The 15,514-nt window shown below is 43.6% G+C and overlaps 1 protein-coding gene across 2 annotated transcripts in view; it reads left to right on the top strand.

The window, feature by feature from the left end:
* Positions 1–1,428: 1,428 nt before the first annotated feature.
* KLF12 (KLF transcription factor 12) overlaps positions 1,429–15,514 on the top strand; it is a 315,189-nt gene continuing 301,103 nt past the window's right edge. The window contains exon 1 of one of the 2 annotated variants that reach the window (XM_077297246.1): positions 1,429–1,749. The gene's annotated coding sequence lies outside the window, so the exon portion shown is untranslated. The other variant, XM_077297245.1, reaches the window with a different exon arrangement.

Here is a 15,514-nt window from a genome sequence, read left to right on the forward strand (position 1 = left end):
ACACATTGCAGGGGCCACTACACATTGCAGGGGCCACTACACATTGCAGGGCCCACTAACACAGCTCGCACCAGGGGCCACTACACATTGCAGGGCCCACTAACACAGCTCGCACCAGGGACCACTACACATTGCAGGGACCACTACACATTGCAGGGACCACTACACATTGCAGGAACCACTAACAGCTCGCACCAGGGGCCACTACACATTGCAGGGGCCACTACACATTGCAGGGGTCACGAACACATTGCAGGGGCCACTAACACAGCTCGCACCAGGGGCCACTACACATTGCAGGGCCCACTAACACATTGCAGGGGCCCACTAACACATTGCAGGGGCCACTAGACATTGCAGGGGCCACTACACATTGCAGGGGTCACTAACACAGCTCGCACCAGGGGCCACTACACATTGCAGGGCCCACTAACACATTGCAGGGGCCACTACACATTGCAGGGCCCACTAACACAGCTCGCACCAGGGGCCACGCTATTCTGACTCCGATCACTGATTACATCCGGCCTCCACCAGAGTTGACCACGGCTGTTTAGTGGGGTACTGGATATCAGACCCCTAGCTACCAATTCTAAAGGGAGGTCATCAATATCACAAATCTCCATTTCCGGTCTCATTAATTTGATATACAGATATTAGAGGCACGACCTTGTGAATTGCTGCATTGACTAATAACATGGTTCTGGGCCTTTACTAAATCCTTTGGGCTACATATACATCTACATTTGTGGTTTCCCGTTCCATTCTGTAAGAATATCAGAACATGCAGCACAAGTGAAACCGGGTGAGGTCCTAGCAATGGAGGTCCAGTAGGCACCATTAGGATCTGGCAAGCAGTGGAGAGGGCAGCACGGTGGCTCAGTGGTTAGCATTGCAGCCTTGTAGCGCTTGGGTCCTGGGTGCAAATCCCAAGGACAACATCTGCAAGGAGTTTGTATTTTCTCCCCGTGTTTGTGTGGGTGGGATTCCACCAAAGACATACCGATAGGGAATGTAGAGTGTGAGCCCCGATGGGGACAGTGATAATAAGGTGCTGCAGCGTTAATGGCGCTGTATAAGTGATTATACATAATAATGTGACCACTTTGCATGGATATTACAATGTCGCAAAGTCTTTTTTCACAAATTCCCATAGAAATGAAGGGCTTGTTTTTACACTGAAAGCCATACTATAGCGATGTCAGCCCTGTGGTGGTGGTCTGCGCCCCCGTCCCCCCAGTATCTGCACACCCCAGGGTGGCGAGCGCTATACTGAAGCTGCACGGCGCTAATGTCAGGTTTCCTTCCTGGCACACCGTGTGCGGAGGGCAGCAGCCGGGCAGCCCTGCCATCTCCAGGCGGTACATGCACCGGGCATCTGTGGGTGTAGCCTCCTACTCCTCAGGGTGGGAGCAGGGAGGGGCTCACGAGGAAAAAAAGGGGATTTCGGACAGCGGCGGCCTCGGCCGTTCTGCAGGGATAGCTATGGGCCGATGTGTGGTGGATTCCTCCATGAGCAGCCTCCTGCCACTCCCCAGCCCCAGTAACGGAGCCGTATCGTGCAGTGGAGGCGTCCAGTCCGCGGAGTGAGCCCTCAATCCCGGGCTCAGCGCCGGCGGAAGCCCCCCAGGCTGGGGCTCCCCGTGTAACTCGATGCACGCTGCTAATGCTCCCAGTATATTGTCCTCTCTTGTTTATGAAGCCTCCACCCACTGGCCCACCCTAGATTTAGCGGATCACGTGATCCCGGTAAGTCATTTGCAAGTACAACAGTTCTCTGTGTGCCCCCATTCATTTCCTGAGAAGTGCATTGAGCAGCTGTGTGCATGTGTGTGTGTGAGGAAGGCGCAGACAGGGGACTCAGTGAGGCACCTCAGACCCTTCCTACTGCTCTGCAGCTCCTGCTCAGGTCTGTGACTCTTCCATTTCTTACCAGCATTAACAGTCATCTTCCATGTTCTCCATAGCTGTGTCATCCTCGCCAATGCTCCCTGGTGCTGGTCACTGTGGGGGGCTCACAGCCTGAACTTGCATCATTTGCATCCCATCATTGGAGGGTTGTGTAGCCCTGGCGCTGACATCTAAGTGTCCAGGAGGGCTGAGGACTTTCTTGTTGTGTTTTGGAAGAAAGTGCAGTGGCCTGCCTGTCCCCATCAGCACCCCCACCCCCAGCCATCATTGTCTGCATGGTGATGATGTGCTGCTGTCACTTGCCCCATGGAAGTATCCGGAGGGCTGGCCTATGGCAGTAATTACCAGTGGAGGTGGGCTGCAGCTGACAGCTCCTAAGTTTGCATGTTGATTTAGCCCCATACAAAGAGCAGGGTCTGTAATGAGACCACCGAGGACTGACCCCTGCATGAGCTGCTGGCAGTGTGGTCCTGAGCTGGGCTCTTCCTTTGTGTGCACTGAGGCTATCCTGTGTCAGGGCTGCAATAAGTGCTGCACACTGTGGATGGAGGCTGTGTATCACCATTGTGTCCATGTCTGGGCAATAACAGACAAGGCAGCGGTCAGCTGTCACAGCTGTCAGTGGCACGGCATACTTTATAGTAATATGTGTATTAATGCGTAGCGGGGAAATAATAAATGCTATGTAATGTAGGGAATGTACCGTTTAGTATTATGGCATCATAATAATCACAGTGGCCAGCCTACAGCAATGACCCCCCAAAGTGGTGACATCATGATTATCATTTCTAATAATAAGCCAAGGACCTGTTTTCCAGTTCTTGGGAAGTTGATGGGTTTGCTTCGCTTTGTAAATGAATGACGTAATGTCAAAGTTAGAAAAAAAAAAAAGGCTGAACATTTTGGGGAGTGATGAGCCCCCCATGTATTGTATACTATGTACAAAGAGCCATTCCAAGGCAGTGGACAGCATTCTAAGGCTAGCCTGGCTGATCACCTTAGTGTTAGCTGCTTATAGTCAGCTGCTAAAAGCTGTGTTCAGTGTGAGGCATTAGCACAGGCAGGACCTGTAATCTGGATAAAGGCACATTTAGCATCGCTGCTTGCTGGGAGATCTTTAAAGGCGGCCTGAGTCTTGGATGGGTATTTAGTGGTCCTGACTAATGATGTGTTTAGCACCAATAGCCATCATCTGCTCCGGTCATGGAGAACAGGCATGTGCAATGCCAGTCCCAGCACAGACATCTGTCAGTCAGGAGACGTCACCGCTCCATTGTGACTTCTGCATCCCTCTTCTGCCCGCTTCTTACTCTATGGCATCATGGATCTGGTCCTATATCTGTGTGTGGCGCAGAGCCGTGTGACGGTGACACATTCTACTGCAAGCACTGCAGACATGAAAATAACATCCAATATTGGGACTATTTTACCAGCAGCGTGTTTTTGTTTACAAGATATGGAGGCTTTTTAATAGGAAAGTTCTCCAGATTAATTTTTTTTGAGTGCAGAATTCTGGCATTTTTGTGCCTATTGGGAGGAGTTCCCCATCTCTATAGATGTGTCATGTTTTACTTTAGAAATCCAATAATGATTCTTCTGAATGCAAACTGTCCCTCTTCAAGGGAAACATAATGACAGACGTTGGTTTATTTTTAACCCTGTGTAAACGAAGCCTGGGGAGCGTTCAGCCCTCTGGAGTTTGTAGGGTTTATCAGCTACACTGTACGGACATCAGATTATATATTGATCAAAATGAAATAATAATTCTGACATTTATTATTTTAAACTACATTTTGATTCCATTGTACGGTTTCGCCATCCAGTGCATCTATTGCCCATGAGACCAGTTCTGTAAAATCCTGCAGGGCATGAAAGCCCGACACGAGCCCCTTCTTTCTGCCCAGGCTGGTTTATGATCAGAGTGTCTACAGACTGTCAGCACAATACAGGCTGTCAGAAATGGCAGCTTGCAGTGTGCTGTAATATAACTGCAGGAAATGTGCGTGTCCCGCCACAGCTTGCAGCTTTTATTGCAAAATTCTTACATCTGATTACTGCAACTTTTCATTCTCCAGTATGTCTGACATTATGTTAAGGGTTTGTTGAAAATTTAAAGAAAAATTAGGAATAAGATCGTCGTATCACGAATGGAGTGGACTCATGTTAAGTTTTTACAATTAATTTTAACCCCTTAACAACCTTGGGTGCTTTCCGTTTTTTCCGTTTTTTTTTTTGCTCCCCTTCTTCCCAGAGCCATAATTTTTTATTTTTAGGTCAATAAGGTCATGTGAGGGCTTATTGTTTTGCCGAACAAGTTGTACTTTTTAACGACACCATTGGTTTTATCATATAGTGTACTGGAAAACCGGAAAACAAGTCAATGTGCTATGAAATTACAAAAAAGTGTAATTCCACAATTGTTTTTTGTTTTTTTTATCATGTTAACTAAATGCAAAAACTGACCTGCCATTATGATTCTCCAGGTCATTACGAGTTCACAGATAACAAACATGTCTAGGTTCTGTTTTTTTAAGTGGTGTTTTTTAAGTTTAAAAAAAAAAAAAAGGCGACTTTTTTTGAGACTCGTACTGTCTCTATTTTTCGGGATCTGGGGCTGAGTGAAGGCTTTTTTGCACACGGAGCTGAAGTTTTTATTGATATCATTTTGGTGTAGATATGATGTTTTGATCGCCCGCTATTGCATTTTATAGCAATTTTGGGCAACAAAAAAAAAAGGAATTCTGTAATTTTTTTTCTCGTTACGCCATTTACAGATCGGATTAATTCTTTTTATATTTTGATCGGGCGTTTTTGAAGGCAGCAGTACCAAATATGTGTATTTTTGAACTTTAGATATATTTTTTATATTTTGAAAAAGATATTTTTTTTTTTACTTTTCACTGGCTTCAATAGTCTCCATGGGAGACTTAAAGCTGCGATCATTTGATCACTTGTGCTACACAGAGCAAGGCTTTAGTTAAAATGATCATCTGCTATGAGCGCCGACCACAGGGCAGCGCTCATCCGGCAATGACAATCATAGGGGTCTCCTGCAGACCCTGGGTTCTCATGCCAACCTATCGGCGAACCATTGTCATGTGACACGGGCTCCGATGGGCGGGGTTTGTGACACGCTTCTGGCACATGCATGTTAAATGCCGCTGTTAGAGACAACAGCATTTGACATGTTAACAGCCGCGGGTGGATCACTATTCGCTGTTAGGGGCACATAGTGGCTGATGAAATCAGCTGACACATGCCGGAAAACATGCGGGCTCAGCACCGGAGCCCGAATGGAGTGCGGGAAGTACCTATACGTCATAGGTCATGTGTTTTTTTTATTATTTATTTATTTATTTTTTTAAATAAGGGCTAAGCAGGACCAAGACCTAAATATCAAAAACAAAGCAGCTTTATTTAAAACATGACAAATACATGCAAAAAAAGAGACCAAAACCAGAGCATCAATAATGTGATAAAACACACTCACAATGCAGGTAACCTAACTAAGGCTACGTTCACATTAGCGTTGTGCGACACAGCGTCGGGCGCCGCTGCGGCGACGCATGCGTCATGCGCCCCTATATTTAACATGGGGGCGCATGGACATGCGTTGCACTTGCGTTTTGTGACGCATGCGTCACTGCGGCGCACGCGTCAGGGCGCAGAGGACGCAGCAAGTTGCATTTTTTGTGCGTCCAAAATCAAGCAGAAAAAGGACGCATGCGTCACAAAACAATGCGTTTTGCATGCGTTGTGCGTTGCGTCGCCGATGCGTCGCCGACGCAACACACAACAACGCAAATGTGAACGTAGCCTTAGCTAAAAAGTGCAGAAATGTTGCAGAAAATCGGCAACAGCAAAAACTCACCAAATACTCATTGTGCAAATTGAGCTGTAAGGGTATGTGCACACAGGATGTAAATTTGCAGTAACAATATCTGTACTACACTGCACGGATATCGCGGCTGTCCTACACATATTCCGTCCCCATCACTCTTGGCAATGGAAAGGGTGAAATACCTGTAGCAGAAATGAACAGACAGTGGATTTTAGATCCACAGCGCTGGTCAATTCAGCACATGCATGAGATTCTATACAGTCTTGTCCACAACACTGTCACTCATGATTTGAGTGTTGCACAAAAGCACAACAATCGTATGTGATCGCTTGGAAATTGTCAGCCATTGGCCCTCGCGATTTTCATGTCAGAGTCCAGTTTGAAGAATTCTATGATGACTTGAATGGAAGGGGTCATCTACCGTCTCCACAGGAGCAGCACCTGGCTGATGTCCCTTTGGAAGGGTATGCTGACAGACTGCAGATTTGTTGCACACATTTCTGACTGAAAAGCTATTGTATATATCTGAATGAAGTTGATTCTGCAGGGATTTCTGAGATGAGATGGTGGCAGAAATTTCTGTAGCAACCTACCACATGTAAACCTATGTATTCACATGGTGTTTTCTGACTTGGATTTTGAATTGGATCTGCTGCAAAATCCACATTAAAAAACCTTATTCAAATACTTTTTGAATCCTCTTTGGTGTGGAAGAGGACCTGCTTCAAAATCCATGTAAAAAAAAAACTCTGTATGAACATATCCAGAAGGGAGAAATCTACATGATTACTAAGCAAGGCCATCTATGCTTGGATACCTACTCAGATATTAGTAGATGAGGGTTGATTGTTTCACACAAGATGACACATATTGTACCCATCTGTTAGATTAGTAATGTCATATAGTTACAAATGCTGCTCTAAGTAGAATATCAGCTTTAAGTGAAGGTTTAACAAGCCACTTTCAAATAGCTTTACAAGTTGTTGTAGTGTAAGGTGGCTTTTAGCTGGAGAGCCTCAATCAGTAGACCTGAGAACTACATGTGGCTTCCGAGTTACCAGTTGTTGAACACTTCTGGAAGAGTGGTCTGATCAGAATTTTTATTCCATAGCCCTCCCTAGTTATAGACATGTGCTTCTCACAATGCGACACTTGTAGCCCATGTCCTGGAATGGCCTCTTCTTAACAATCCTTTCAAGGCTCCGGTCATCCGGGTTGCTTGTGCACCTTTTTTACCACACTTTTTCGTTCCACTTAACTTCCCATTAATATGCTTGGATACAGCACTCTGTGAACAGCCATCTTCTTTAGCAATGACCGTTTGTGGCTTACCCTTCTTGTGGAGTGTGTCAGTGACTGCCTTCTGGACAAGTCAGCAGTCTTGCCCATGATTGTGGAGCCTACTGAAATAGACTAAGGGACCTTTTTAAACGCTTAGGAAGCCTTTGCAGGTGTTATTTATTAATCATTCTAATTTACTGACATAATGACTTTTGGGTTTTCATTGGCTGTAAGCCATAATCATTAACAGATATAAACACTTGATATAGATCACTCTGTTTGTAATGACTCTATATAATATGAGTTTCACTGTATTGAAGAACTGAAATAAATTAACTTTTTGATGATATTCTAATTTAGTGAGAAGCACGTTTATGTAAGGGTGTGTAAGTGTATACAAACACCTTTCAATTGCCATCTTCCCAGGTTTTCAGCACCACTCCAATCCTCAGTGGTCCACATGATGAGAAATCAGACTAGATCTAACAGGGACTTGTATGTGGACTGAATGTCGCTTTCTTAATATGAGTCTATGTTCTAAGTCTCATGGAGCTTTTAGTAAGTTTTTCTGCACCATTTCTACACCCATTAAGTAAAATAAGTTATTTGCATTTTATTGTAAAAAAAAACTCACCAAAAACTCATTGAGGGAACGTAGCCTTACACTGGGAAAGCAACACTGGGAAAGCAGCACCGCTCCAAGACCAGGTGCACACATTGAGTATTTGGTGAGAGTTTTACCTCCAGTATTTGTAAGAAGAAGTAGTGCGGTGTTTCTATAATACTATTCCTCTGACTGTTCCACTCCTGTTTTTGGTTTACAAATACTGAGCTAAAAAACTCACCAAGTAATCAACATGTGCACATGGCCTGAGGCCTCCTTCACACATCTGTATAAAATATGTATGTGAAAATGTGAAAAAATGGTTCTGGTGTCATCAGCATTTTTACCATCAGTGTGTCATGAGTTTTTTTCAGTTATGGATAAAGAAATATATTACAAAGCTTCTCCTATACTTTTCTATATTAAACACAGACAGCACATCCTGGAAAAAAACGGACATGTCCTCATGTGATTAGCACAGACATATGCAGATTCCCAATTGTTATAATTGGTGTAACGAAAACAGACACACTAGAGGACCGGGGAGATACAGATATCACTCCGCCATCGCCAATCTGTTACCCTGAGGGCAGTCAGGGAACTGCGCCTAGGGTAAGTAGTTGCAGGAGAGGCTGCCTTGTCTTGTACTGGTTATCGGGGCACTCTGAAGTGAGGGCGGTATATATATCACAAGTGCCAGACCGGGAATATATATATATATATATATATATATATATATATATATATATATATATATATATATATATATATATATATATATATATATATATATAATATACCTCCGATCCGTCATTGACAGGATCCTCCAATAACACCAGAACGGTATCCTGCCACCAGCCCCTTGTTAGATATAAGCCCGGTCCAATAACAAGCTTATATTGGGTCAGAAACCAACCTCAGGTAGCGTATAAGTACTAGCTGGACTCACGGATGTGGGAAATCGGGGTTCGAGATAAAAGTGCAGCCCAAAATTAATTGATATTTTAATTGCTGAAAGGCGCATTAGAAACTACAAATATATACAGAGTAATATACAGATACTACAGCCAGAAGTACAGATAAAAATTAGGGTACAGGTTGGGGATAGCAGTTAGCTGTAGGTGTCAAGATACCGTGTCTTATAGCATGTGGGCCCCAGGGAAGCGCTGAGTCCACAGGTACTTCCTTAGTTCCTGGTCTGTCTCCACACGCCCCTTGACCTGGCTTCCATCGCAGAACGAAGACTGGGCTAAAAGTGTGCAACTAGCTTTTAACCCTTTGCACGCCCCCTCCCATATTTGCTACCGCCCCCCTGGGTTGGGCTGAATTCTCCTTTTTCCTCCTAGACTAAATAATTCCCAATATCTAGGATGGGTCATAACTTCTCAGGGGGAGGTCCAAAAGGCATAACTTATGTCTCAACGGGTTCGCTGGGGCTCGACTGACACAGAGAGTCCAAACTTGGGTCAGCTAAGGGGTTCTGGAGAGCGAGTCTCGATAGCTCGGAATCCGCAACAACTAGAGCAGTGTGTGATGCAGGGGGCTCCCAGGGTTCTGGTGGTATATTGGACATAACCCTGAGATGCACGGCACTTTCACAAGTCATCTCTAGATGTCAGTGACCCCGGGTCTGGAGATTGCTTTGTTAGATAATTGATACGGCTGCCTTGCTGCCTTGCACAAAGGACGGAGGGGGGGGGGGCTAGCTCTGCTCCTCCCTGCCTTCATTAATACATGGCCTCTATTTTTCTGGCCAAATGGTAAAGTTCTGCTCTCCTTGTGCTTTTCCCGAGGGTGGGGGCCACATTTCAGGAGTTGAGGGAGATCTGGTGTAAGCTATGGGCCCTGAATTTATAAATTCAAAATCGAGTCTCCTTTGTCCCTCACAATAGGTACTTGTGGTATCCGTGAAAAAAAACTGATGTACTGGAAACACGGACATGTGAAGGAGGCCTTAGGCCACGTGCACATGTTGAGTATTTGGTGAGTTTTTTGCATCAGTATTTGTAAGCTAAAACTAAGAGTGGAACAGTCAGAGGAAAAGTATAATAGGAACAAGTGCTGTATGTGTGCGCGTGGCCCAAGGTGGCAAAATCAGAGAATAGTCACCTGGGACTGTAGAGGCACTAGAAATTGGAAAAGACGGCCATTCATAGGTATTTAATTCACTTACACGCAACTAGGCTACATTCCCACGATGAGCTTTTGGTGCGTTTTTGATGTTGCAGAATTTCTGCATCTATTTAGGTTTCTTGCATTATTTCATTGTGTTTTTTTAACATTCGTTTTTATTGCTTTTTTTTTTGTCTGGTGTGTCATGCTGTAAATAAAGCTACTTTGTTTTTGACACTTCCTGTTTTTTGGGTTTGTCAAAACTTTTGTTGACATACCGAGGTGCGGTTTACAAGTGCTTTTGATGCATTTCCGCAGCAGAAACGCAGTAAAAACAAATGTAATTTTTTTTTACCTGTGGATTTTCCTCAACGAACGCAAGCCTATGGGTAAATTCCCCACAGAAAACTCAGTATACCTGCAAGAGAAATTGACATGCCACGAATTTTAAAAAAAGGACCGCAGGTGGAGTCACGCAGCGTTAAAAAGAAGCACAGTGGGCATGGGATTTCTATAAATCCCATCCGCTTTGCTAGAACAATGAGTTCTGTGCGCTGACTTTATGATGCAGGAAAAACACGCAGCGTTAAAAACGCACCAAAAGATCGTGTGAAATTTTGATAAAGACTTCTTTGAGACTTCCCAAAGGAGAAATGGTGAGCTGTGAGTTTGAATGTGATTAGGCATAAAAATTATGTGCTCTTTTACAGCAGCGATAATGTGTTAATACACATGAGATTACCATTGGCTGAAATCAGCTTTCCGGCTACTTAATATCTATGGGAGTATCATTAAACTGAACAGACATTGGATGATATTTGTAGTTTTTGACAACATATTAATATGGAAGTGAACAGATATTAAAGCCAAAAGTAACATTGACATGTTGGAACTTGTATTGTTTGAACTAATCTGTCCATGCCCTGTGCTGAACATTTCCCACTGCATATCTCTAAAGTCTCCATGCTTTGTTGTGTGTGATCTCCCTCATTCTGTGTGTGACATGCCCAGTGTTTCCATTTATGTAATTAACTCACTCACAGTAGATTCACATTAAGTGTCAAAAAACAATTCTTGTGCAAAGTTTGATCAGTTTTTTGTTTGGGACATGTTTCTGCTTATTTGTTCAGTGATAAAATTTGAAGCATTTTTTCAGACTGCAACACCTCAAGAATGAATGGATTGCCTCTTCTTCCATGCAGAAAAATAGCACTACATGCACTTTTAGGCCTGTTTACCAACTGAAATCACTAAAAAGATTACTTTTACTTTTGAATATTTGATACTTTTTTTGTGGCTTTTGCAGAATAATTAGCTCCAAAACTGTCAAATGTCTGTGTATGAATATAACCTTAGGCTACATTTACACATCTGTGTGACATGTACTAGTGCTGTGTTTAATGTCTCCATACACACTTAGCACTCAGAGTATGTCCTATTGTCACCCGTTTAGCAGATCAGACTTGGCGATTAAAGTCTATGGGTTACGTATAAAGTGGATGAACACTGAAGACATACTCTGTACTTAAGGGTTCCGTGTGAGTTTCATCCATTTATAATTGATCCATTGTTAAGAGTCTAAATTTATTATTTATGACTAAATATCCTATTTAAAGGGAACCTGTCACCCCCCTGGCGTTATCTAAAAGAGCCACCTTGTGCAGCACTAATGCTGCATTCTGTCAAGGTGGCTCTTTTATTTGGGGTCTCTTCCAACGCTGCCTTCGTTAACTTCCCCGGCGCCTGCGCTGTAAGTTCCCATCATGTGATGTGAGTCGAAGGGCTGCGCATGCCCGAAAAAGGGACTTACAGCGCAGGCGCCAGGGACATTAATGAAGGCATAGGAGGCGGCGCCTGGCGCACAGAGGGGCGAGTGATGGCCGGGAGGCGTTTGTGTCCGGGGGGAAAAGACATGCCCCACGGACAGACTACAGGTATGGCGGGCAAAATAAAAAAAAAAACATTGCCGTGTTGGAAGGGACCACAAAAGGAAGAGCCACCTTGACAGAATGCAGCATTAGTGCTGCACAAGTTGGCTCTTTTAGTTAAAAGCGTCGGGGGGGGGGGGGAAGTGACAGGTTCCCTTTAAGGGCTTGCCTGTACAAGCTCTCTGTTATACACATGCCCAAAAGCAGGGCAGATAAACTGATGCCTTGATGTAGCCTCTCGGAGGTATAAGTCACAGGGTCTTATATCCGGTGATCGTGGATGCCAGTGCAACATTGGGGATTCAACCCGAAACAATGTAGTCCATATCCAAGGATATGGTGCAACGTGTCTGGCCAGAACAGACCCACCGCGGCCATGTCATCGGCCATGTCCCCAATGAAATCCCCCTGAACGTTTGTAACTTTTAGATAAAACTTACGGTAGATACATAGTGTGTCTTTCATGTTAACAGTTTGCGTTTTGTTCTCTCAGCACCATCCTTTTTGAATCGCTCTTCATTAGGGCTTTTGGCGTTCCCAGCAAAATCAGGTGATCCTTGTATCATTTCTTGTTATGGAATCTTACAGCGTTTGTTTTTCTGTTACATACGGTCACGATTCCACCCCTCAGGGTGTTTGGGATGCAGTTACTGACAGCTCGGCCATTCAGTCCAGTACAGGGGCATGCTGAAGCTGTCAGTACTTTGATGGACAGCATGGCCATCCAATCTGGTACAGGGGTGTGCTGAGCTGTCAGTGTGTCGATTGACAGCTCAACTATCCAATCTGAGACTGGGAGGCGTCGGCTGTCTCCATGTGTTCATTATTCCAGTTAATTGCCATGCTTCTTAACTGAGCTGTGTCTCCCAGAACTCTGCGAGATGTACATTTAGCCTGTGCGGTTTGTTCTCCTGTGCCTTCAGTTCTGTATGCTTGATCTGTTGTCTGACCTTGGACTTTGTTCTGACCATCCACCTGTTTAACCACTTCAGCTCTGATCCGTTATCCTCCTGGTACTCTGACCTCGGAACGTTACATGCCTACTCTTTAGTCTCATCCTTCTGTTTATGACGTACCCTCCTGGCTTCTGACCTTTGACTCCTTGACCCCTCTGACTCACGGCTTGGCCGTGAGAAGGGACTAGCGTCACACACACATACAGTAGTAAGGTTATGTGTCTTACAAGGATTATCTCAATCTCATTTAGTATGTGAGGGTAACATAGACGCACAAAAAGATTGAGCTGTAAGCAAGACCCTTCATAAGTATTTGTTTGGCGCCATCTTGCACCACAGTGTTTAGTTATTGTACATTTCAAAACTCCAATGTGCTAATGTATCTATCCAGCCCCGATCTATAGCTGAGAGCAAGTACCTTCTGGTGGCATTATTGGTAATACTTGTAATCAGTTGATTTCCTTTGAATACAGTATATACATTGGGTGTTTTGTACTGTGTGGCTTTGCAGTTATAAATAAATAGCAATTGGCCAAATTTCCATATTATTCCGTGTTCGAACAACCTAAAAGTGAACAATTTTAATTAAATGATCATCATTTCCCAACGTTTGAAAAAAAACAAAAACAAAAAAAAAACAACCCAAACCTACCGTGTATAATTAGCATGTATCCCCTTTTGTGGAGTTACAGATTGTTTCTCATTCAATACCTTCACCTATTAGCTGCTCAGAGCCTCTATTCAGTTGTTGGTTCAGGCACATCCATACAGCCATATTAATGGGTGCTGTGTAATACTTAATTTCCAGAAAGATAGCAGGGACACTGTGGGAAATAAATGGAGGTATCGGCTGCGAATACAACTGAATGTACAGAAAACTGGACCAAAGAGACCCATGACTTGAGGAAAAGACGCGGGGTACCGGCTCTACTGCCAGGTGCTAGTAACAGCTGCACAATTTCCTCTGTGGTGGCACTGCTTCATTTTTCTTTGGTGGTGGCACTGCTTCATTTCCTCTGTGGATAAGCCCTTTAATGATTCCTGTGAAAGTGTCTGACTGATATGCTTTACCAGTGCTTGAATGGGCTTCGTCTGAATACTCCCACTTGCTGCAGTTTATATAGGTTAATTGATTCCGATAAAATTACCCTCATGGTTTTCTGTTCAAGACAAAACTGGGAAATTAGATACGTATCACGTACAGGGCTGCAGAATATGTTGACACTACGTAGGAGTGTGTGATTTTATTGCACTAATGCATCTAAAATGAAGCAACTTTGCAAATAGTCTTGATTAAAAATCTCCTACTGTTTTATGTCCACAGCTCCTATGCAAACCTTTGTGTTGTAGTCTGCAAAAATAAAACTCTGCAGTCATAAATTTCTTGCCTCCATTTGTCCCATTCTTCCTAACCTGTTAGATGCGGGAAAGATAGAATCGAGTCTGGAAACACAAAGAAACCATAGACGATTTGTAGTCTAGTTGCCTTATTTTTATTAGAACTGCATCGGGGCAGTATTCCAAATGGTTGTGGGTGTTTACCGTATATCATTTATTTAATTTAAAAAAGATTATTAATTTATTATTGGTTGCTCGGGTAAGGTAAAGTAATGAATTAGTGTCCAGGCCTGTTACATTACTCCTATCAGTCCATGTCCTATTACTTGAGACCTATAGGGTCAGCAGTGTGTGAAGCTAAACTGTCTTTTACCAGGCAAGATGGAAACATGAGGCTTCTATCATCGTAGGATATTAAAGCTTCCATATCTTAATTGCTTAACTGTCAAATCATAATATATCTGTGATCAGTGTCACTGTAATGTGATGTGCCAGGTGAAATCATTAACAGATTGCGGTGCTGTTGTCATCTATTTCCTGAGTGTCGATCTCTACATAGGACTCTTTTCATGGATAGTAGAAATAATGAATTGGAAGGATGTAAGTAGAGCCAGCGAGAAGAGATCTCTTGTATTACATTACCCATGCTATTCTTCCCAGGTTATACATTTCACTTTCTTCTCTTTACCCTGCTGCTGGAAAGATAGCTATTTTAGGCCAATTGACCTATGTACTTTAGCTTGTTCTTTGTCCTACTTGTTTTTCAATACTTTAGGTTTACTTTATACAGGACCCTTTTATAAAGCTCCATTCTTCTGCCGTGGTTATATTTCTTATATATGCCATCAGGAGACTGGTAAATATTTCTGGAGCAGACAAAATCATAGTAAAATATAATATTTTACATGTGGTTTCACAGTTACTGCATTATTAATATAACTTCCTGCGTAAACTGAAGGTGACCGACTAATAGAAAGTCAAGGAGTGAGATCCAGAACAAGAGCACACTGTTCTGCCTTTGCTACAAACCTTGGACTATAAAAACAAGTCTAGACTAATGGATATTGGAGCAAGGGTCTTTAATAAATATAACTATATACAGGGCCGTATTTAGAGTTAGTGCTGCCTCCCCTTTGGTGAGTATGACACTATCGGCAGTGACTTTGGCAAGAATCGCTGATGTGAAAGTCGCCTTTTGCAGCAGATCTGGTAGTTTTTCTGCATCTGCCGCGTAACGGATCACTTATGGCAACACTGCGTTCGGCCTCATTCCCTATGGGATTTGCGGCACTTGCCGTGATCTGGCAAATGCGGTACCATACCTTCCAACTTTTGAAGAATGGAAAGAGGTATAAAGTTTGCGGCGCGCATAGTGCGCTGCGGCAAATTTTAGGCCACACCTCTGACCACACCCATTTCACAACTAGTCACACCCATATCCACGTCCCAACCACACCCATTTAGCACTGCTGATCGCACTGTTTCATATACAATAATTATAAACAAAAAAAAATATGGCCACACAGTGCTCCATACTGTATAA

Source organism: Ranitomeya variabilis, chromosome 3, assembly GCF_051348905.1.
Source record: "Ranitomeya variabilis isolate aRanVar5 chromosome 3, aRanVar5.hap1, whole genome shotgun sequence".
In the NCBI taxonomy this organism is placed as follows: domain Eukaryota; kingdom Metazoa; phylum Chordata; class Amphibia; order Anura; family Dendrobatidae; genus Ranitomeya; species Ranitomeya variabilis.